Here is a 24915-nt window from a genome sequence, read left to right on the forward strand (position 1 = left end):
GTATTATTTTCGTTACTACACGTACTTGAATCAGAACAGAGCCATAATTTATCCTTCTTGCATTACTATGGGCTTTTCTCAGAGACATGAGCTTAATTTGCCTCCTGTAGCAGTTTCAGTAGCAAAACAAATGTTACTATGTGACAAATTACTAACCACGCAGCCAGTTGCAATAGAAATTACATGTTAAACAGTTGTACAAATTGAAGACATTTTTGCAGTCCCTCGAGGACTTATTTATGTATTTATTTTTATGAAATTGTAAAGCTGAGCTGAGTGCAGTGCACATAATGATGTGCTTATGCTGTCGGACTTGTGCGATTCTTTATATTCGATACTGGAACTGTTTTCTTTTTTAAAACTAAACGCTTCCTCAGCGCCTGGAGATGGTCATAGGACCTCCCACGGAATTCTCGGAGCTGAAATCTACTCTATATCCATGAACAAGGGCACGATCCTGTGAGACACACTCTGGTCCCAGTACAGAAAAGCACTTAAGCACTTGAGCACTTAAGCACATCAGCCATCCCTTTGTGGTAAGGAGATGAGCTTGGGCTGCATTCCACATCAGACCCAAGATCCAGTAGCTTTTGGACAAGCAGCGGGTGGGAAGGCCTTACTGTACTGTCTTGATTGCTCCACGTGGGCTAGATTGTGCCTATATCTTACTACCACAAAGATTGCTATAGTGCTCAATTGTTACATGAGGTGTAGGTGGGGGGGGAGAGGGGAGAATGGGAAGGCTTGTTATGCCCTGTCCTGTCTTGCAATGACTGCAGGGTGAAGGTACAATCTGATCATTTCAGTTTTCAGTTAAAACGATCTGAAATTTGTGAGTTTCAGCTTAAAAAGTTGGGAGTTTCTGCTGACTTTTTTGCTTTCAGATTTGGGATCCCTTTGAACCGAAACTCAGGCACTGTGAGCTCCTATTGATCAGAACCAAAGAAAACATTCCCTCCTACAAACCCCTGCAAAGTGAAAGCATTCCCTTTCACAGTTTTATTATTAGCCTCTTCTTAACAGCATCACTTTCTTCCAAATGTCTTTTGTTGTTGTTGTTGTAGTTGTAAAAAGCATCTTTTTATTCTCAGCTAGTTAAGTAGCGCTGGGTTCTTCAAAATGAAAATGACACTCAAGCTTCAAAGACTCCTGTACAGTACATTTTTAACACAGCATTTTTAATGAATTCCAGTCACTGGGAAACACCATTATCTAGGTCAGATTTTTCTAATATTGTTTTCTGTGGATGCTCGGGCCTGCTGTGCATTCTCTAAAATGAGTTCTCATGTGAAGCCTCCCAGTGTCTGTTAGAGCTTCATTTTCTCACTGTTTTCTGGTATGACTTACTTAACTACCTGTGTTTTTAAAAAAATGTGCAGACGCTGGAGTTAAGAGGAACCCTGTTTAAGGCTCAGTCCTACCCTTTCTTTGGGGGAAAAGAACCCCAAATATCTCAGAGTTGTAACTTTATACTATAGATGCTAAATCCTGCTCTGACTTACACCCTGTGCAAACCCATTGCCTTCAGTGGGCTTGCTTGGATTGTATCAGGGAAGATGCAACCACTGTCAGCACAATTATCTCCTCATCGAGGCAAGTAGGAGTCACTCCTTTGAAACTAAGGGCAGACTTGGGTCCAATGGCCAAAAGCGTAACACCATTTACGCTGCATCCAGTTCAGTTTTGCCAGATCCGGGCATGCAGATTTGAGTCTCCATGTCCCTGGTTCTCATAGGTATGGATCAGCTTTTAGCCCATGTATCTCTCGTCCCATGTGAATCTCCAGTTACGTGATTTCTGTCTGCCATCTGCCTTATGCTGGCTACCCAATCCAGATAGATGTCCAAGCCACTTCACTGGACACATAGGCTAACATTATAAAGTGAAAAATAACCTTCACTTTGAAACATGGCAACATTTTGCAATTAGCAGCATTTCACAAGATGTCACTTTCAATAATATGCCACATAGACTATGGCATGCTCTCTATTAATTACAGAGGCAGAACATGCGTTTCATTTTACTGAGTGGCACTGCCATACGTCACAACACGTTGCATTCCCCTTTTACGTTTTTACAATTTCCAGTCTGTTATGTTCTTTCAGATGTGATGCTCTGAAACGATTACATAAAATGAGCAATCCAGATTCTGTTGTCAGTTATACAAGTGTAAATGTGGAGTGACTCTGTGGTCTCCACTGCAACTTCAGTGGAATCACTCCGGATTTACATTTGTAAAACTGAGAAGAGCCTAGTACCTTATGTTAGTAATTTGTATACAATTGAACTTCAGTTGCATAATGAATAATATCTCTGTCACAAACGTAAAAGGGATGAGCCGAATACTTTCCTGTTACATGAGGGCACAGCAGAGGGGTTGTCCCTGTGTAATGAAGGTCAGAACTGGGTGTAGCTTTAATCCATTCATTGGATTCAGTCTCCGGCCCTCAGGAAGACTACAAATCCACATACCAAGTGATGGATTTTAGCACTGGGAACTTTGAGTTACAGTATTATTTTTATTTCTCTATTTCAGTAGTTGAAATATGTTTTAAATCACTTGTAGCGTCAGTTCCCTAGTGACTATGCATCTGAGCAGACTCATGTACATTGTTTATTACAGTAGCTGCCATGAAATGTGTCCCTGACATGCCTGTTTCAGACAAGAGTAATTAAATGTATTGTACAAAATAATTAAAAGAAGGTAAATTGGGCACTGCAATTTATCCGTTTATAGCATACAAGAGCAAGGAGTCATTCCATTAAATCAAAAGATGACAAATATAAAACCGATAAAAGGAAATACATTTTTTACTCAACACACACAACAGGCGGGCCTCATTGCCACAAAATATCATTGAGGTCAAGAGCTTTGAAGGATTCCCAAAAGGTTTAGACATTTAGAATACCCAGCTGCAATGGTGCTTGTCATCCAGAGATCTCAGAGCACTTTACAGAACAAGATCAGGATCATCATCCTTATTTTACAGGTGGGGAAACTGAGGCACGACAGTGCAGTGACTTGCCCACGGTCACCCTGCAGGTCAGTGGCACACCTGGAAATGGAACCAATTCCCCTAGCTCCCAATCCAGCACCCTATAAAATGTATCACACTGGACTTTCTCACATATTTTATACAGAGAGAGCTGGGCAAAAAAAATTTGGACTTTTTTGGCCAAAAAAACCTTTTTTGGCCAAAAAATGCAGATTCAGGTCGACCAAAACATTTAGCGAATTTGAGTCAATTTCAGCAAGTTGTTTCAATCAAAATGAAAAAAGGGGGGAAAATCAAAAATGCCAAAATGAATTGTTTCAATATAAGTAATTAAGTATTCATTGGAACAGGTGACTAGATCGCAGCTGGGCACCCTCACTACCCAGCTGGGCGCCCTAACTACCCAGCAATAGAGTCACTCTCACATTCTCTCTGTCCCCATGACTATTTCAAGTACTCTATACAAAGTAGAACATCTTCAACAGGAGAGGCTGAGAAAAACCCTCCATAGTCCAATGGTTGCAGTACTCTCCTGAGAAGGGAGTGACCTGGGTTTAGGTCTCTGCTTCACAGCAGGCCGAGCAGGGATTTTAATCCTGGTCTACCACATCTGGAATGAGTGTTCTAACTGCTGGGCACAAGTTCGCCTTTGCCTCAGTTTTGTGAATCTAGCCCTTCATTTCATTTACTTTTGTTAAAAAATGCCTAAAATGAAATGAAAATTTTCCAACTTTTCAATTCGATGAAAATTCTAAAAAATTTCTGTTTTGGTTCAACCCAAACCAAACAGTTTTTTTTTCCTGAAACTGCCATCAAACCGAAGAAGCAGCACTACTTTTAATCTCTGTGGCTTGTGTTAATTCTGTTTAATCTTTCATCATGTTAAACAAAAGTCAGTTTGTCCTTTCCTGGGGCCATTGCAACATGTGAATCAATGCAAAGATAGTTGCAGGGGTTCTCATTTAGAGGCATTCATTCATAATCCAGTATGACATGTAGGGTGACCAGATGTCCTGATTTTATCGGGACTGTCCTGATATTTACTTGTTTGTCCCACGTCCCAACCGACATTTGGTGGGGATGCAATTTGTCCAGATATTTTGCCTCCGCTCCAGCGCACAGATGGAGCCCAGAGGGGGCTCGCGCCCCCCCTCGCCCCAACTCCGCCCCCTCCATCCCCCATTGGATCCCTCCCCAAATCTCCACCCTGGCCCCACCTCTTCCACAAGCGCTGAAGGGAGGGGGGAGGTGGAGACGGAGCGGAGGCAACCTGGGCGGGCCGTGGAGCTTCCGGCGGGTTCTCAGCCCCATGGAGGGTGGTGGGAAGCTCACTCTGCGTGGTGGGGATGGAGAGCGGGAGGGGGTTAGGTATACAGAGGCGGGAGGCCTGAATGAAGTTGGCATACAGAGGGGGGGCTGGAGAGTTGGGCGGCAGCAGGCTGGCTGTGCCTCAGGGCTGGGTTTAGGTGGAGCTGGATGCACAAGGAGTGGGGCGGGCACGAGACACGCTGCACGAGCGACCCTGGCCTTCCCTGCCCAGCCCCTTCTGTGCGCGTGGGCCAGAGCGAGCCCTGCTGCCTCCCGCGCTGGCCGCTCAGACGTGTGTGTCCCCAACGGCCGCTTCCATTGGTTCCGGCATCGCCCCGCGACAAAGGCTGCCACAGCAGCACGGGCCCGCACCCCTGCGTGCCATGGTGGAGGTGAACACCGGCTACCCCCGCTCCCTGGTGGGGGTGCTGAAAATCGCCCGCCTGGAACGAGGACAGGCTGGCCGGGCCGGGGGCGGGCTGTGTCTGTGCTGGGCTGGGCAGGCTGAGAGATCCGCAGCGCCCCACTGGTCGGAGCGCCGTCTGCTAAAACCCACTGAAGTAAATGAAGTGTCCTAGGGGCTTTAATGGGCTTTAGGTCAGTCCTTGAACGGGCAGAGACGGGGCCAATGTGGCCGCGGGAAGTTTTGCAGAAGTACATTTTGGCATGGAGAACATAGCAACATGTTGACCACATGCTAAAATAACAATGGAGCCCCACCAATTTTTCCTATGCTCCGGCGGCTTTTTTTTTTTTTCCTCCGCTGCTGGCTGATTATTTTTTTTGCCCCCCTCCACCTTCCCCCCGCGTCCTGATATTTTACCTCTGTGATCTGGTCACCCTAATGACATGTTCCCTTCATGCCACTACCTCAGTTATTTACACCAAACATCTGAACTGTCAATTCTCCATACACTAAGCAGAATTAATATTGCAACAGCACATTATCAGTAGGGAAAACTTACCATAGCAGTAATGTGGTGTTGTGGTAATGTTCTTGGTCGGCATGAAAGGAAGAGCTATGGTAGCCCGTATGAACAGATACATTTCTGTAGTCAGAAAAAAATGTTACACAGATCACACAAAATTGAATTAAGAATTCTAATAGCTAATAAAACAAGTGTGTGTTTTTCTTAAGCAGTTCTTGGGAAGGGGATTGTTTTCTGCTAAATAAATAAAACAGGCTAGCAGAAAATTGGCCTTTGCATGGGAAAGACTATAAATGCAAGCATAATTTTCTTTTTAGAAAGTGGTTCATTTCTGGTAGGGTATTTCCTATAATCACAGAAGTGTTAAAGCTTCACAGCATTATAACTGTGTATATTTGCTAGATGGTGGTGTCGTTCCCTAATGGAAAACAGCAAATCAGTTGTAAATAGGTCAAAGCAAAGAGTCAGTAAAGGATAGTTTTACGATAAAGATCAGTGACGAGAAATACGTCAGAGAAATATAATGTTATTTGATGTCAGAATAAGAATATAGACCAGGGTTGTGTGAGATCAACACCAGGCAGAAAGCCCACTGGGATGTTTCTTAGGGTACGTCTATACCCAGCCGCTAGTTCGGCGGCTGGCAATCAAACTTCTGGGTTCGACTTATCGCGTCTTGTCTGGACGCGATAAGTCGAACCCGGAAGTGCTCGCCGTCGACTGCGGTACTCCAGCTCGGCGGGAGGAGTACCGCGGAGTCGACGGGGAGCCTGCCTGCCGCGTGTGGACCGAGGTAAGTTAGAACTAAGGTACTTCGAACTTCAGCTACGTTATTCACGTAGCTGAAGTTGCGTACCTTAGTTCGATTTGGGGGTTTAGTGTAGACCAAGCCTTAGATTCCCTGCTGCTACTTGCTGCATAGCTTTGTTAATCTTTCCAATGACAATGTTCCAGTTCTGGAGCACACAAGCAATGCTGGTGCAGAATTTTCCTGAAATTGTCACCTGCCTAATAGTGATGCAAGAATCCCACAGCCTGAACTTTTGAAAGCAAGAAGTTTAGCAGTGAGTTTGTCACTGGTGTCTCATAGTTTGAAGTGATTGAGGAAAATGCTGGTCAGAAGTCCCATTTTCACAAGGTGTACAAAGAGTGGAATTGTTACAAAACCTAAATAAAACTGACAGTCCCAAGTAGTTTTTAACTCTGTGAATGGTAGATATATTATTTGTCAATTGGAATACTTACATTAAAATAAGACTTGATGAAACATTATACACTGAGGTCACAATTTTGCATCTGATCCAGGGAGCACAACAATAAAAGTAGAACATTTCTACAACATAGAAATAAGTGAACATTAGCCACCAAGAAATTGGGCATTTAAATTGGCCCTTACCGTTTGGGTTTGTATGGCTGGCTATGGCACAGAAATGAAAGTGATGGTGCATCTGTGGCGGATGATCTCTTCCTAGCATCAGATACTGGAAAGATGTCTGTGCTGCTTTTAGTAGATGTATTGCTATTCTTTGACATCCTTGGTCACGAGGTTTTGTTGTTTCACCTGCAATGCAGCTCCTTACTCAATTCAAACATGTAGGGTGAACTGTCACCACTGTGCAGCCAGCCAGCACAAGTCCCATTTATGCCTTTATTTTGAAAGTATAAGAGGGACTTAAGGCTTTTGCTGGGCCTCCGCCCAAGGAGAATTTCAACTGAGGTGAATTGCACTGTGTCTGACGCAGTAACTGTGAGTGGGTTTGTATTTCAGTAAGTACCCATCTCTAATTATCTTCCTCCTTAGCCCTTGTTACTGAAAAGGTAGTGCGTCAGGAAGCATCTATAGAAATGGGGGCTTTTTTAGTGTCAATGTTTGAAGGTAGAACAATCCTCTTCTTCTCAATCCTCTGTTAGTTCCATAAACATTCAATTTAGTCTTTTCGTATGTAAATTAAGTGTCATTAAAGCCCAGCTGTGGTGCTGGAGTTGTTTTTATTTGAATACATTTTATATGTACTCAAGACAACATGGAAGGTACTTTATATCAGTTTATTAAAGGTTACCATGCTTCCCGAAGCATATTGACTTGGACATGTCTCACCGGTGACATTTCAAGATCAAGACCTTTGAGGTACAGTGTGTAGAACAAAATGTTAGGATTCTTGGGTTCTTACCTTTTGAGTCATTCATTTAGATGGTTGAAACTGTGCCAAGTGAATCTACTAAGGGTTATATCCTGCCCTCTGCAATACTGGTGTGCGGGGGCAGGAGCCATATAGAGAACCATGTCTGTCTCTTTCCACGGCCAGCCCTCCTCCAATGTAAGCCAGGTTAGGTCTACACAGGAAAAATACATTGTGCTGGAAAATGTGTTTAACTAACATGATGATAAACACAATTTTGCCCTTAGTGTGGACAAAGACAGGTGTGTTTAAAAATGTCTGAGCTGGTAGCGGGTCAACTCTTGCTCATGTTATAGGCATAGTTGTGTTTAACGTTGTGTTAATTAACACATTTTCTCACACAATGCCTTTTCCCAGTACCGACACAACCCACAGGAGTAGGTGCTCTCTCTGGTACTCATGAGCATTCTAGGAGACATGGGGTATGTCTATACTGCAGTTAGACACCTGCAACTGGCCCATGCTGTCTGACTCAGGCTCATGGGGCTTGGGTTGCAGAGCTGTTTAAACTGCAGTGTAGGCTTCCAGGCTCTGGCTGGAGCCTGGTCTCTAGGACACTGTGAGGTGGGAGGACCCTGCAGCCTGAGCCCAGAAATATACACTGCAATTAAACAGCCTTGCAGCCTGAGCTCTGCAAGCCCAAATCAGCTGGCATGGGCCAGCCACAGGTGTCTAATTGCAGTATGGACATACCCATGGAGAGCCAACAGGTTAGCGCTTAGGCCATGTCCCCAAAGAGCACAGTCTGCAGCTTACAGTGAGTGTCCAGCTCTTCCCTGCATTCAGAGGGGAAGCAAAGGGCACTCCAGATTGTGTTTCCCTCCACCCTGCCCCACCAAGAAGAATCCTGCCTTGGCCAGCAGAGTTCTTAGAGAGGAGAATGCAAAAGGCAGCCTCACTGTACCATTCACGGCAGGGCTTAGACCTAAGGCTTTGTCTGCATTAGGAACATTACCCTGTCAGCAATGGGGACTTATTATTACCCATAATTCACCACTGGTAAGGCTCCCCTGGTGGTAGCAGTTGGGGAATGAACTCTAACGTAGGTAGGGGAAAGGCATTTTTACCATTGTGTTATAGGGCTACACAACAAGGTGATGATAAATTGCCAGAGTCCTGTCTACACTAAAGCTCCACCATTGCTGTAACTGATAGAGGATTATGAGTCCCAATTTTGTTAGTTTAGAGACAGACTCTTGTTTTTAGCTTTAGATTCTAGTTTCACGTCCATTTGGTCATGTATAGGAAGTTGTGCTAACCTATCACAGTAAACAATCTGAATAGAATTCTTAAAAGTAATGAAGAAAGTAAAGGAATTTTATCCATTACCAAACACAGATTTTCCAAGCATTTGACACTGTATATACAATTTTCTGGTCCCAATTCCCTTTTTGCAGATGCAGCATCATTATGTTCAATGGTCACATCCAGGCTGAGTTAAGTGTGTACACTTTCTCCTTCCTGTTTGCCATGATTATAATATCAAAGGTAAATTGTGAAGAAGAAACAATTTAATTTGCCCTGCACTACTCTTTTGTGAGGTACGATGATGGCTGAATAAACTGTTTTGGTTTTTTTTAATATATATATAAAGCATTTTGCTGCTTTTTTTTTCTTCCTTTAGAATATCAGATCCCTCACTTTCCTGGAAGTTCTTAGCAAAGGTTGGAGAATCTGAGCTGTGATGTCACACCAGTCTTTACCCTGAGCTATAACTATCCTCCCCAGCTATGGGAGGAGCAGGTGTTAATTTTTAGACAATCTAAATCACAGAATCCGTTCCTAAACCAGAATCTGAGGGTTTGTCTCCATGGGGAAATTGAGCAGAATAAATATACTCCCCATGTAGACATTCTATTCTGAAATAAAATTGTTTTATTCCAAAATAATCATTCCACTTTGGAAATGAATTAAGCTAAACTGAGTTAAGGCCACCTTTATTCCAAATGAGTGTGTCTAGGCAGGGGCATAATCAATTTAAACTATTCTGGTTTAAATTCACACCTTTCCTTAATCCAGATTAGTTTCCCTGTGCAGACAAGCCCTTGATTGTCTAAGAATTACCATCAGTTGTGGCAAGAGATGGGAGAATTGCAGCTCAAGTTACAACCTCATGCGACATCACTACTGTTTAAAATCTTGTCAAGGAATTCCAGCTAACATAAAATAAATAAACACATCAGAACATTAAAAAACCCCTCAATTAATGCAGTTTTTATACACCCTAAAGAAATAGCAAGACACACAATGTTTTCACTTTGCAGTTCACCCTTAAGGGCAGGGCCGGCTCCAGCTTTTTTGCGGCCCCAAGCGGCGAAGAAAAAAAAAAAAAGAAAAGCCCGAGTGAGCGGAGCGATTGAGCTGCCACCGAAGTGCCGCCGAAGAGGAAGCAAGGCACTGAAGGACCCGCCGCCGAATTGCTGCCGCAGACCCGGACATGCCGCCCCAACAACGGACGGACATGCCACCCCTTTCTATTGGCCGCCCCAGGCACCTGCTTCCTTCGCTGGTGCCTGAAGCCGGCCCTGCTTAAGGGTCTGAAACAGCCCCCTTAAGCATACATATATCAAGAGCCATTGAGAAACAACCTAATGTTCACAATCACAAGCTGAACGTCAGCTGCCTAAAGGCAAATGACTTTAGGTTTGTAAGAACACTGAAGAGACAATATTATCTGTAATAAGTCTTAATTGGCTGTGATGGATTTACACTGACTTTTCATTTCACTAATTGACTGTATAACATTGAACATCTATCTCATACCAAATTAATCTTCTGCTTATGGGTTTTTGAAATGAGGATGTACTCATAGATCTTCAATTTATCTAAGCCCAGGCATTCAAGCAGCTTTTCAGTTGGAAGGGTCTGATCCAGCTCCCACTTAAGTAGTAGTAGCAAAGTCCATTTATTCGTGACTGAATACTGGTGACGACATAGAAACCTTCTCAAGCCATCTCTAACATGGCACTCTAAGCAGCTGACACTCCCATTAAAGGTAATAGTAGAACTCCTATTGATTTCACTGGGAGAAATATTGGGACCGAGGTTCCAGCTTCCAGACATTTATAATTTGGATATAAAAAATGGGGCCTGGAAGACACTTGTCAGAGAAGTTTTTAACCCCAGAAAATTGGTTTCAATCCATTTTCCAAAAATGTGGTCACCTATTTAAAACAGAATTATAGAATCATAGAAATGTAGGACTGGAGGGATCTCAGTACGTCATCTAGTCCAGTCCTCTGCACTGAAGCAGGACTAAAGATTATCTAGACCAGGGGTGGGCAAATGTTTTGGCCTGAGGGCCGCATTGGGTTTCCGAAATTGTATGGAGGGCCGGTTAGGGGATGCTGTGCTTCACCAAACAGCCAGGCATGGCCCAGCCTCTGCCCCCTATCCACCCCCCCACCTGCATCTCACCCCCTGACGGCCCCACCGGGACTCCTGCCCCATCCATGCCCCCACCCTGTTCCCTGTCCCCTGACTGCCCCTGGAACCCCTGCCCCTGACTGCCCCTGCCATCCCATCCAACCCCCCCTCTCCTTCCTGACTGCCCCCCCTAGGATCCCTGCCCCCATTCAACCCCCCTATTCCCCGCCCTCTGACCCCCCCAACCCCTATCCACACCCCTGCCCCCTGACCACCACCCCGAACTCCGCTGCCCTCTATCCAACCCCCCTGCTCCCTGCCCCCTTTCCATGCTGCCTGGAGCACTGGCGGCTGGCGCCGCTACAGCCGCGCCTCCCAGAGCACCAGGATATGCAGCCGCGCTGCCCAGCTGGAGCCAGCCACGCCACTGCGCAGCACAGAGCACCAGGTCAGGCCGGGCTCTGCAGCTGCGCTGCCCGGCAAGAGCAAGCAGCCCCGTCACCCAGAGCATTGCACCGGCGACGGGGCGAGCTGGGGCTGCAGGAGAGGAGGAACAGCGGGGGAGGGGCTGGGGGCTAGCCTACCCGGCCAGGAGCTCAGGGGCCGGGCAGGACGGTCCCACGGGCCGTAGTTTGCCCACCTCTGATCTAGACCATCCCTGATATGTGTTGGTCAGACCTGTTCTTTAAAATCTCCAATGATGGAGATTCCATAATTTCCCTAGGTAATTTATTACAGTGCTTAACCACTCTGACGGTTAGGAAGTTTTGCCTGATGTGTAACCTAAATTTCCCTTGCTGCAATTTAAGCCTATTACTTCTTGTCCTGTCCTTAGCGGAGAAGGAGAACAATTTATCACCCCTTTCTCTATAACAGCCTTTTACACCTTTGAAGACTGTTACCAGGCCCCCTCCCCCCCCAAGTCTTCTCTTCTCCAGATGAAACAAACCCAATTTTGTCAGTCTTTCCTCACAGGTCATATTTTCTAGACTCTTAATCATTTTTCTTGTTCTCTGGACCATGGGTGGCGGGTATGATAGGGCGAGAGAGGCTGAGCCTCCCCAAACAGCCTGGCATGGCCCTGCCCATGCTCCATCCCCAGGCCCTTTCCTGCAGTTCCCAGCTCTTCCGTCTGGGGCGGGCCAGCCTGCATCTAGGACTGGGGACGGGTGGAGCTGGTGCTTGCAAGGCAGAGGCTGGGGGCCCTGGGACCAGGCCACACCGCACTACCCGCCCAGTGCTCTGGGCTCTGGCACTGTGCTGACCATCCACTCAGCGCTCCAGGGCTGGGGGTGATGAGGCCAAGCCGCTCACTTGGCGCTTCGGGGCTGGAAGTGCTCAGGCGGCCCAGATTTGGGAGGGGTCAGTGGCCACGATGGGGGAGCTCTGGGCTCCTGCAGGGGAGTGGGGACAGATGAGGTAGGGGAGAGGCCTCAGGCAAAAGGGGAGGGGCTGGGGGCTAGGCTTCCCAACCGCTGGTTAATCCACCACCCATGCTCTAGGCTTTACAGTTTGTCCACATCTTTCCCAAAGTATGGTGCCCAGAACTGGACACAATACTCCAGTTGAGGCCTAATCAGCGTGGAGTAGAGCAGAAAAATGACTTCTCGTGTCTTGCTTAAAACATTCCTGCTAATACATCCAGAATGGTGTTTGCTTTTTTGCAACAGACATATCACATCTACTGCTTCCCCCTATCCACAAGGCATGTTACCCTGTCCAGAAGGATATTAGGTTGGTTTGGCATATTTGTTCTTGACAAATCCATGTTTCCTGTTACTTAGCACCTTATTTTCTGCTAGGTGCTTACAAATTATCTCTCTAGGTACTGGTCAATAATTCCCTGGATTGTCCTTATTCCTCTTTTGATAGCTAAGTATTATATTTGCCCTTTTCCAGTCCTCTGGGATCTCTTTTGTCCACCATTACTTCTCAAAGATAATCATTAATAGCTCAGAGACCTCTGCAGCCAGCTCCTTAAGTATTCCAGGACGTATTTTGTGCGGTCCTGCTGACTTGAAGACATCTAACTTATCTAAGTAATCCATAAGTTGTTCTTTTCCTATTTTAACCTCAGATCCTACCTCATGTACACTGATGTTCACTATGCTGGTCGGGCAATCACTGCTAACCTGAAAACTGAAACAAAAAGGGCATTTAATACTTTGGCCGATGAGGCATTTTCTGTTATTGTCTCTCCTTCCTCATTGAGTAATAGGCCTACGCCGTCCTTGGTCTTCCTCTTGCTTCTCATGTATTTGTAAAATGTTTTCTTGTGACCCTTTATGTCCCTAGCTAGTTTAAACTCATTTTGTGCATTGGCCCTTCTAATTTTGTCCCTACTTGCTTGTGTTGTTTTTTTATATGTATCATTTCGGGGAATTTTAAATGGCTGAGATGAGGTATTTTGAAGAGTGGCTGCTTCACATCTCTAATAAATTAGGTATATACTGTAAATTGTGTTTGTCTATTGAATTAATAAAATCATCTTTTATGTATTATTACATATATTTCACTGAGAAAAATTTTACACACGTACTCACGTTTGGAGGACATATCATTACTTTTCTCTTCCAAATCAGACACTGCCATAATGATTGGACAGGGACTTAGTATATTGTTTATGTTGATTTTGCTGCTTGGGAAAGAGTCATGATTCATTCACTATAAATAGGTCTGGACCCTTTCTGACTCCAGTGCTTTCATTTGTACTTGTCTTCTTATGTTATTGCCTGATACAATGCCAGATGTTCTCATCATGCATTGTGGATTTTTGTTTTTTGCATGATACTCTCTCTTTTATTCCCTAAAAATTCAGAATATCAATTTTAATCTTTTGATACTTCTGGCCGTAGCATTATTCCCAGCATTTTCCAACCAGATATCTTATTGATGTTGCCCATGGTAGCAGCTACTTTTGGAATACAGTGAGAACCCTGGAGTTTGTCCTCCCAAGGTGACCCTCTAATAACCCATTCTCTGAGGGGTCTCTTCCCTCTATTTTACTGTCTAGCAATGGACAGCTATTCTGAAAAGTGACTCCCTGGTGCTTCCATAAACGTGAAAATCAGCTCTTTGTGCACACAGCACACAACAAAACCTCCACACATACTATAATAATATAACATAATAATAATATAAAAATAACAATGAGCTCAGTGCTGTCCACTATTTGAATGTATCTTCAAAGCTGCTAGGCTGATCACTCTGAACAAATCTTATTTCCACATTGGAACAAAAACATCTGGCTATGGACTACTAGATTTACCAGAGTGCAGTTTTCAGGACAGTGCGGAATTAATTCCAAAGAAAATACCCACGTTTCTCACTGAGGCTAAAATCCTAAAATCTCTTTCTAAAAGAAATGAATCATCTTACTGAAGCAGGCTCCTACTGTTTGAAGCTAAAACTTGCCAATTTCCAGGCTGCCTGCTATTCAGCACAAAGACAGGTAACATTCTCCAGTTGCTTTTATGACCCAGATTCTTTATTCCTATGTATCTGAGTTTGAGGTAAACAGGAACTCTCAGTAACCAAGTGCTGGCTGGTACTGGAAGTTACTCTGCTCTGTTTAAAAGTTTCATCTCCCTATATAATATACCGTTCAGCACAGCACATTTTTATAAGAACCATAACTGTTCATTTTTGCATGGAAACCATGTGATAACAGTGCTCTGTGCTTCCAAATTCAGGGGCAGATCAGCCATTCTGGAGGAAAACCTGTGGGTGGGTTAAGAGGAAAGGAAAATTGTGGTGTTCCCCTCCCCGAGTTTTCCTCGTGGGAGAGCCAGTGTATGGATACAGGGCCTCCGCCTTGATGGTGCTGCTTCTCTGCTTGATGTGTGGATGGAACAGCCCTCACTAGAAAAATCAATTTAAAAAAATAGTGGCTGATTCCAAAAGGTGGGCTAACCCTCCTCTGCCCCATCCTTCTAGAATAGTTTGGGGGAAGTCTCTTCACAGAACTTTCCTACCCAGGCTCCCTCCCATGGATATTTGTACAGAACAGGGAATTCTGGCTGGGTTATGTTTCTATTTGTAAAGCCTCTTGATGTGCTAGGGAGGCATCTTATCCAGGCTCAGGCTGGATTTATAAAAGTTTGCTAAAAAAAAATGAACACCCTAAATTAAAAAAACAACAACAACAATCTCTAACCGGAAGCCTTTGAAATGTTACAAGGAAATCCTGTATGTCTCCCTGGGAGATAGGGCCACGATTAGCATGTCAGAGAGCTTTACTATACGTTTTATTTTGTAAAAATGTGGTGCTTTTTGTGGGAGTGACAAGTGCAGGTGTGAAGCATGTTGTTCATTACAAACGAATTACCGTTGTGTTTGTTGTGATTTCAGAGTAGAACCAAAAAGCCAGAGCAAAAAAGCAGTTCAGCAAGAGCCCTGATGTTGTTGTTTGGAATACTGGGCATTTGGGTTTATAAACTGTTCCTCTTCCAGGTCCCTTGAAGTGCAATTCAGCTGGAGCTAGAGATGATCCTGAGTCACAAAATGTAAATCCAGATTCAAACTTTCCCAAATTTGGGGTGTTCCCTTCCTTGAGTTTGTTTGAGGAGCTCTCTCATTGATGGGTAAAAGTATGAAAATGAATAGAACTGAGCTTATGTTTCTGAAACCTTAGCAGTACTTAGGTCTTAGTTTATACAGATTCTGGACTGCTAGATGTTGTTTACATAGGAGGAGAAGAGGGGAAAGTTTACCTAGTATACAAGGAGAAACATCTAGAAGTGTGTTTCAAATTAAGCTGAACAAACACTATTTTGTCACTGAAGCGATGAGATCATTGTGGTCTGGCTGCCCATGTCTGTGCGAGTGAAGGCAAGAAGATTTGAGGGCAATATTGTGAATGACTGATGTACATCACAGAGAGCAGATCCCTAAGGAGTTGTTGAGTGGAAATGAAGCTTGGCAAACCCTGCAAAGCTCCTCAGACTCGTTCAGCTTTGTACAGTTGTGCTAGAAGAGAAGCAAGGGCTGGCAGGCTGTTCGTATATGTGTGGTTTTTAATATCCTGTTTTCTTTCACGTAAAGTGCAGAAATACCGAGAAAACCCTCTTTGTCAGATCAGGACAATTGCATTCGTGATAAATGGCCAATTTCCAGAGCTGTGCTGCAGTAGGACTCCTCCAGTATGGCAACGTCAAGCTGAATTACAAAACAATGACAATGAAAAACTGTTGCTCCAATCAGCCAATGACATACTATATAGAAGCCAAATGACCTTTTGTTTATCTTGCATTGCTCATTTGGCAGGTTCTCCAGCATTTTCCTGTTCCCTTGCCCCTCATCTCACATACGCACATGCTTCAGCAGGGATGGGAGGATGCCTTTACATCCACTGCAATCTAAAGGGGACTTTTAGTACAGCTCATTATTTTCAAAGGTGGGAGGAGAGATTATCTTGCTACTCTTGCACTTGTTACTCTTCCTTGTTCTGCATTCCCGCCCTCTTGCACAGCCAGGGTTCTGAAATGATGACTTAACTCCAGCTGGGAGAGGGGAGCAGCTGCTGGTTTTTTATGAGGCCAGAGCCAGTGCTGATTCAGCTGATGGTGCCAGGAAAAAGGGACAATTGTTCCGTTGACTTCTGAGTCTCCCTCTCAGAACAACAGCCTGCGTCACTTCTACAGCCTCGGCTCCCACAGCCTCTCCTCTGCATGGCAACCTCACCTCAAGGCTGGGTGGCCCTAGTGTTTGTGTGTGTTGTCATATACAAAGTGGGTGCACCGTATCCAGAATGAAGCAGACCGCAGGAGTGGCCACTGGTGTCCCATGGATCTGAAGTAACTTCCCCAGCACTGGTATGTTTGATATTGGAGAGCTGCTTTAGTCCCACTCTTACCAGCCCACCACTGGCATCAACCATGGTCACAGCAGTAGGGAGGTTACTGTAGATGAGGGAGAGACTGGGACCAAGATTCAAGGATTAGCTCCACGCTGTCCTGGTTTAGCCCATGACACCTGCCAGCACAGCAGATATGTGAATCCCCTCTGCCCTCTTTCTCATTTACCCAAATCATTCCCAGGACTAGTCAGCCCCAGGTAAAGCCTATTTCTGTAGCCATCTGGGGGCATACCTGCCTTGTGCTGTGGCGAACCTGCCAATGAGCACTAAAAGGTAAGCCAAATGTCTTGTGGCCAGCATAAACAGGGCTCAGGATTTGGCCCACAGTGTGTACAATGGATATGCAGAGACACTGAGGAGTGCTGAACTGTACACTGTAAGCTGTAACGCATTGTCAAACCTCTGTTACTGTTTAACGAATGTCTGAAATAACACTGCTCAAAATCAGCCTTACCGTTGCTGACACTCATAAAGGCATGCATATTGCATAACAGTAGCTTATTAATTGTGCAGCGCTAAGTGTTAGCAAGAAAAGATTAATTCAGTTTTATAATGGTGAAAATCAAGTGATGCCTTTGTGACTGCTGAGAACAGAACTGCATTTATAAGCAAAAAATATTAACAACAAAGCGTATTTGTTCCCAGTGATCAAGTTATAGTGCTGCATTAATGTGCATAGCAACAATGACATGAAACAAAAGGGCCTCTGTTGAAAATGGACGATATTTCATTTCATTTACATTTAGCATAAAGTGACCCTTTATATTCAAAAATTCAAAAGTGTTTTAAAAATTGTCAGGAAGCCTAAAATTCTCAGCACATAAAAAATTACAATTTCTAGACAACAAAACACTAAGAGCAGAGAGGCAAAAGGTGGACAAAGCCGACAAAGGACAAATGTAAAGGTAGTTTTCCTTCTTTCTTTGTTTTTTGTAGCATAGTTGTAAGGACAGTTATGGTTCTTATAAAAATGTGCTGTGCTGAACTGTATATTATATAGGGTGATGAAACTTTTAAACAGAGCAGAATAACTTCAATTTGAAAAATACAAAATAATCAAGTAATTTTAAGATATATCCTTAAAAGTAGTAGTCATTACTGAAGCAAGTAGTTCCCTTGACAACAATTGGACTATTCATACAAGTAAGGGTCTGCAGGATACTGCTGCTGTTATATTTTAGATTGGCAATTATATAGACTTAGAGGACGTGTGGCTTCATTTCCACTACAGGAAATTCAGCCCTCTTGAAGAAATCCCTTGAGTTTCCTAGTAACCGCACAGTAGCTAGGATGCCCCATAATCTTCTGCCATGAGTCTAGTTTTGCTGACAGTGGGAGCAGGAGATTATGGAGTTCTTTGGAGCCAAGGGGTATCAAGCTGTTTCTCTCACAGACCCTTCTTAGACTGAAAGTTCTTCAGGACAGAGACTCTTTATATATGTCTCTTGTACAGCACCAAGTACACTGTCAGTGCTTAACAAATGGTATATAACTACCTTTTTAAAACCTACCTAACAAAGAATGTTAAGGTTGCAAAGTCAAGTCCTTGAAAGTTAGGAGATGCCAGTTTTACAGTTGCCCTTGCAACTTTAATTCAGCCCCGTTGTGCTTGTGTATTATGATACACTCTTTAATTACATGATTGCATATTACTTTTTGCACAGGGCCTCTGCCTCCTTCAGTGCACATGATGGACTTGCTCTGAGGATGTCAGGAATGTACAGTGAATGTGACTATTGTCTGTAGGACCCCTGACTTATTTACTCTAGAACAGGGGTCGGCAACCTTTCATAAGTGGTGTGCCGAATCTTCATTTCTTCATTCTAATCTAAGGTTTTGCGTGCCAGTAAAACATTTTAAAGTTTTTTAGAAGGTCTCTTTCTATAAGTCTATAATATATAACTAAACGATTGTTGTATGTAAAGTAAATAAGGTTTTTAAAATGTTTAAGGAGCTTCATTTAAAATTAAATTAAAATGCAGAGCCCCCGGACCTGTGGCCCGGACCCAGGCAGTGTGAGTGCCACTGAAAATCAGCTCGCGTGCCGCCTTCAGCACGCGTCCCATAGGTTGCCTACCCCTGCTCTAGAAGTTGGCCGGTGTGTATGGACCAAGGTTGGGGACTGCAGAAAGGGAAAGGATGGTCTTGTGGTTAAGGCAGGTGAAAGCCACACAGGAGAACGTGGTTCTGTCTCTACTACTGCCATTGCTCCATGGTGGGGGTGAGCCGCTAGGCTCAGACAGGAGCCCATCCTGGCTCTCTCTCCCCTGCTGCTTCAGCTGCTCTGGTAGCAACCTGACTGAATCTCTTCTCCCAGAGGTCACTAGAGCACTGAGTGGTTCTGCTACGCAAGGGCCCAGCTTCAGAATGGTCAGAGTTTTTTGGCAGGCCAGCAGAATGAATCTGTACAATGCAAGCCAGAGATGGGAAATAGCAATTTTCACCAGAGTCTAACTCCACCATATCTGAATGGAATTCCATGGGAAGTGCAGCATGTATCTCCCTGATCACCCTCCCCAACCCACCGTTTTTTCACTTGCCAAAAATTAAAGTTCTGCTGCAAACAAACAGTGGAAGTGTTAGAGCTTCTCAACAAATCTCACAAGAATATGTTATAATGGAAAGGGTTATGGAACCTAAATGTAGGGGTCACTGCCAGCTCCCACCAGCTTAGTGTCTTCTGCTGATTTTATAAGCATACTCTCCCCTCCATTATCCATCATTAATGAAAATATTGACTAGTACCAGATCCAGAATAGACCTGCAGGACTCCACTACATACATCCCCCCAGTTGGCCAGCAAACCATTGCTGACTACTCTTTGAGTACAGTCTTTCAACCAGGTGTGCACCCTCCTCATTGTAATTTCATCTAGACCACATTTCCCTAGTTTGCTTATGAGAATGGCATGTGGGACTGTCAAAAGCCTTACTAAAATCAAGTTACATAACAACTACAGCTTCCCTCTTATCCACTAGCCCAATAACCTTGGCAAAGAAGGAAATAAGTTTGGTTTTGCATGACTGATAAATCCAAGTTGGTTATTATTTATAACCCTATGATCCTTTAGGTGCTTACAAATTGATTGTTTAATAATTTGTTCCAGAATCTGTCCAGGTATTGAAGTTGGGCTGAGTGGTCTATAATTTCCCAGGTGTTCTTTGTTCCCTTTTTTAAAAATAGGTACTATGCTTGTCCTTCTCCAGCCCTCTGGGAATTCACCCCTCCTCTGTGACTTCTTCAGCTAGTTCCTTATGTATCCTATGGTGAATTTCATCAGGCCTTGCAGACTTGACTACATCTAATTTATCTAAATATTCTGTAACCTGTTCTTTCCCTATTTAGAGATGAGCTGTGACTGCAAAGTTTGAAACCAAATCCTGACTGTCCCAGAGTTTGGTGGGGATATTCAGATGTGCAATTGTCATCTGTCCCAGTATAGAGAGATCCCAGTTGTAAGTTTGTCTTGGTGCTTGTGGTTTGAGCTCATCTCCAAGAAGAACATTGGTGAAATTGTCAAAAGACAGAAATTTTTATATAGAAAGATTTTATTATGCAAACGTAGAAATAGAATATTTAAACTTGCTTTTGAGTCTTTGGAGAAAAAAGTAAGGGCTTCCGTAACGCTAACACTATTGTTCCTTACTACATATTTCAGTTGAGAAAACCTTCTTTAATAATTTTCACAGCTTCTAAACTAATCAGATTTGTGCTCTTGCAAAACAAAATGAGTTGAAATCTACTTTAGGTGAGTAAGGATAATTTAATTAACAATAGTGAACCTCTTAGAGGTTGAATGCCAAAAGATCACTAGCATGAAATTCTGGTTGCTTGGCACCACCTTTAACAGGACAGCAATTGCTTAGTGTCTCCTGCTAGCTTTCAGTGCTTGGTTTCCACAACTTAATCATTTACATTTGCAGCTCATATGCTGTCAACCAGTTGATTTAGAGTATTTGATCAAATCAAATTTATGATTCTTTCCTTTCTCCTTCTTTTCCCCTTCCTCCCCTCCCTGCCTGTCTTCCCTATGCCTCTTCTGCTTCCCTCTTCACACCCCATCCAGTGTGCCATGCCCTCCCCGCAACTCCGCCAACCAGCTTAAAGGCTGGTTTAGAATCAAATTTTAGAATAAAGCCTCAAGGTCCTATCTCATGTAATTGACCAGCATGCTTCCAATTCTCAGTGCTCACAACTAGGAGAATCATAGAAGTATAGGGCTGAAAGGGACCTCAAGAGTTCATCTAGTCCAGCTGCCTGCACTGAGGCAGGATCTGGTTTACGCACACCATTCCTGACAGGTGTTTGTCTAACCTGGTCTTAAAAATCTCCAACAATGGAGATTCCACAACTTCCCTTGGAAGCCTATTCCAGTGCTTAACTATCCTTATAAAATATAGCAGAGATAATCAGGGGGGAGGGATAGCTCAGTGGTTTGAGCATTGGCCTGCTAAACCCAGGGTTGTGAATTCAATCCTGGAGGGGGCACCTAGGGATCTGGGGCAAAATCAGTACTTGGTCCTGCTATTGAAGGCAGGGGGCTGGACTCAATGACCTTTCAGGGTCCCTTCCAGTTCTATGAGATAGGTATATCTCCATATATAGACTTCCCACCACGGTGTCAGTCAGCATTTCTGATACTGTCACATCATTGCTAAAAGAAATTTTAGAACCAGATTCAGGGTGCTACGGAGGAAAAGGAAAGAGATTTCTGGGAATGATATGCAGGGCCCAGCCATCACTATTTTGGAGGAGTACAACATTGCCTCCCATATGTAGAGGTCCACACATGAGTCTGTATATTGTGGGGGGGGGAAACAAGAAAGAATAGTCAATAGGTTTGTCCTTAAGTAGACTACAACTGCTTTCAATAGGGCCTGCCTTCTTCAAGGGAGGTGATGTCATCCTGTAGTAAGTGCAGAGAACTGGTAAGAAGCACTCACAAGTTCTGTTCTATGTCTGCCACTGACTTGCTGTGTGGCGTTAAATCACTCATCACTGGTCCAAATTTTATTCCTGAGTTTACAGCAGGGTAACCGGATAGGGTTTGGCTCTTAATCTTTGGGTATTTCAGTTTCCCCTTCAGCAATGCAGTTTACATACACTTATCTATCACACCGGAGTATTAGGACGTATAATTAATGTTCTTAAAGTACTTTTTGATCCTTGGAAAGTGCAAGTGCTATTTTTAGAAACCAGCATTCAAGTTCGCCCTTAATCAGACTGGGACAGCTCTTTAAGCTGGTTTTATATTGGTGAGAATCCACTGACTTCAGTGAAGTCAGTCCCAGTTTATGCCTGAGTAACTGACATCAGAATCTGGCCTCCTCGGCCACATTTTGCTGTCATTTACACCAAGGTGAATCTAGGGTAACTTCATCGAAGTTCATAGTTGCTGAGGATTTATAGTGGTGCAAGAGAAAGCAGAATATGGGCCCAAATGTTTCCCTAAAATGGAGAACAAGGAGAAGGATTATTGTGGAGGTTTATCTTCTGCATTTCTGCAAAATTAAAATTCATCTCAAGCATTTTGACACTGGGTCTCTAAGGGGTGAAGAGGAGGAAATGAAAATAATAATATTGAGTACTTACATAACGTCTTCCATCTGTGGATCTGGAAGCACTTCACAACATCAGCTGACGAGAGGACACTTTAATCACAGTTATATAAATATTTGTGGTTGTGACATACAAACTGCTTTATGTCCAGCTCTTTGTCTTTTTGATAAGTAATAAATAATATTATAAGAAAGTACTATGCATACAATACTGCCTGTTGGCCTTTTAAATCTATGCTGTTAAAGTAGATCCCTGAAAAATGTTAACAAACATTGCATGCACCCAATTAAAAAAACTTGATAAAGAGATTATTAAGGAAAAAATGTCAGGTAATTTAGCTCCCAAATTTGACATTCCTTACAAATGTTTGTGTTTGGTAAGGAATCTCTTCTCAGTGATAAATACTACTATGCTATCTCTGAGACTGGCAAAGACAGCAATAGTAATGAGTCACCACTATTCTTGTTTTGTTGCTGCACATTCAGCCATCCATCCAGCAGATGGAGTTCAAATGAACTGTTCATTCCCAGGACTGAGCTGGCATCATAGACAGCAAGGAGATACCAATTTGGCTTGTGCTCCATAAGAAACAGAAGGGAAACATTTAAGCCTTGCCAAATGGAGAAGGACAAAAAACCAGTTTCTTTACAGCCTTCCATTTTGTGCAGTCATTTAAACCAGTGAGTGTGAAATGCTGCTATTCTGATTTGGAAGTGGTTTACAACCATTTTGCCCAGGTGGAAGTGACTTCACAGGGGGTATGGCCCTGCAGAATCTTCAGGCTTCTCAGAGAGTATTGCAACCAAAATTAAAATTATTTGTCAAATACATGACCGTGACCCTTCAATTCTAATTTATTTGTTAACATTGTGAAATGAGCATTTGGCTGGCTCCTGGGATTGTTAAGAGGATACAGAGCTGGAATTAAGACTGTTTGGCAGTCAGAAATTTTCTTACCTTTTGATGACTGTTTGATGCACTATATGAAACACATCTCAATCTGGATTCTAGTGGGAAAGGGTCCTTTTCACAGTCCTTATCACAGCCACAAGTGATATAAATTGGCAACCTTGCTCTCAGCAGAGAGACTGAGAACTAAATGGGCATGGAGAGTTAATGACCCTCTTATGCCTAGAAGTGGTTCCTTCACGGTAGGAGTGAGGGCAGGACAGAGCCCAGTTGGGAACTTGTACTACTGAAGCCCTTGGTGTATGATCCTTGCTGTATTGGGATATAGTCTAATCCTGCTCCTACTGAAAGCAATGGCAAAATACCCACTGACTTCAATAGTAAAGGACTGGGTCCTGCATAGACAAAGGCATTGAGTCACATCCATCACTGGCATATCCCAACTTTTCAGTTCACAGGAATGTTGGCTGCTCTCTTCTTTTTAAAGAGCTTTTAGGAAGCTGGAAAGCAAATGTCTGAAACTTTAAGGGAACACCGATGTTTGTTTTAATTTGCAGAAAGATAACTGTAAGGCAAGTACTCTGTTCCCCACGCTGAACGCACTCTGAGTTTTAGTTAGGGGAGTAGGGAGATTGGGGCTGATGCTGGCTCCTCCAGGGCTCTTTGTGCTGCCACAGCAATGTATAAGGGCCATGGTGGAGAACAACAGGCCCTGGAGAATTCCTTGGGCACAGGAGCAACATAGGCCCTATCCTGCCTCTCCACCCTTTGCAGACCTGGCAGATGGTATGTGCCTGTAACACTCAATACTGTAGAGAATCTGGGCTATGGTGATGCCCCTAAGCAGCCATAGGGAGGCTGCCATAAATTAGAACAGGCCCTGGAGCTGCTGTAACATCCACCATTCCAGCTCCTGCAGCAGCCCATAATCTGAGTACCAGAAAGGTGACTGAAAACTGCCTTCACCTCTTCTTTCCCCTTGGGCTCAGTCTTCTGGTCCTCTCAAGAGGGACAGCCAGAATATGCCTCGTTAATTTGTTGAGTCTGATTATTCATTCCTTGGATAGTCAAAGCTCCCTTTGACTTCAGTTGGGAGCAGGATTGGCCCCTAAAACACTAAGTTGGTAAATATAAGTATTGAGGCTTATATGGCAATGTTAACTCAGCAAAATTGCAAATAGTAATTATGCAAATACTTGAGCCCAAATAATGATCTAATTCAGCCACCAGCTGCTGGGGTGCACTTCCCATTGAAGAGGACAAAATCCATTGACCCCAATACAAGCAAGAAAGTATTTGAGCTTTTTGTATATGTGATGGGTTCGGTCACAGAGATCCCCTTGGGACTGTCACCTGATGTGCTGAGACTAACTCTGAGCCCATTTTCTCTGCCAGTTTGGGCCTCCAGAACCCTGCCTTGTTGAGCCAGACATGCCAGACTTAACTGAAAACCACTTAGCAGATTACCTTATCTCCATCACCCAGACACCCAGCTCCCAATGGGATCCAAACCCCAAATAAATCCGTTTTACTCTGTATAAAGCTTATAGAGGGTAAACTCATAAATTGTCCGTCCTCTATAACGCTGATAGAGAGATATGCACAGCTTTTTGCTCCCCCAGGTATTAATTACTTACTCTGGGTTAATTAATAAGCAAAAAGTGATTTTATTAAGTATAAAAAGTAGGATTTAAGTGGTTCCAAGTAATAACAGACAGAACAAAGTAAGTTACCAAGCAAAATAAAACACACAAGTCTAAGCTTAATACAGTAAGAAACTGATTACAGATAAAATCTCGCCCCCAGAGATG

At 43.7% G+C, this 24915-nt stretch overlaps 1 protein-coding gene across 24 annotated transcripts in view; it reads left to right on the forward strand.

The window, feature by feature from the left end:
- Nucleotides 1-24915, forward strand: part of LOC101951432 (poly(rC)-binding protein 3-like) — a 737225-nt gene that overhangs the window by 606960 nt on the left and 105350 nt on the right. The window contains exon 1 of one of the 24 annotated variants that reach the window (XM_065584024.1): nucleotides 16569-16592. The exons of the other annotated variants lie outside the window; for them this stretch is intronic. The gene's annotated coding sequence lies outside the window, so the exon portion shown is untranslated. Of the gene's footprint in view, nucleotides 1-16568; nucleotides 16593-24915 lie in introns of those variants that run through there. 24 annotated transcript variants of the gene reach the window in all.

This window comes from Chrysemys picta, chromosome 2 (assembly GCF_011386835.1).
Source record: "Chrysemys picta bellii isolate R12L10 chromosome 2, ASM1138683v2, whole genome shotgun sequence".
NCBI classification, from domain to species: domain Eukaryota; kingdom Metazoa; phylum Chordata; order Testudines; family Emydidae; genus Chrysemys; species Chrysemys picta.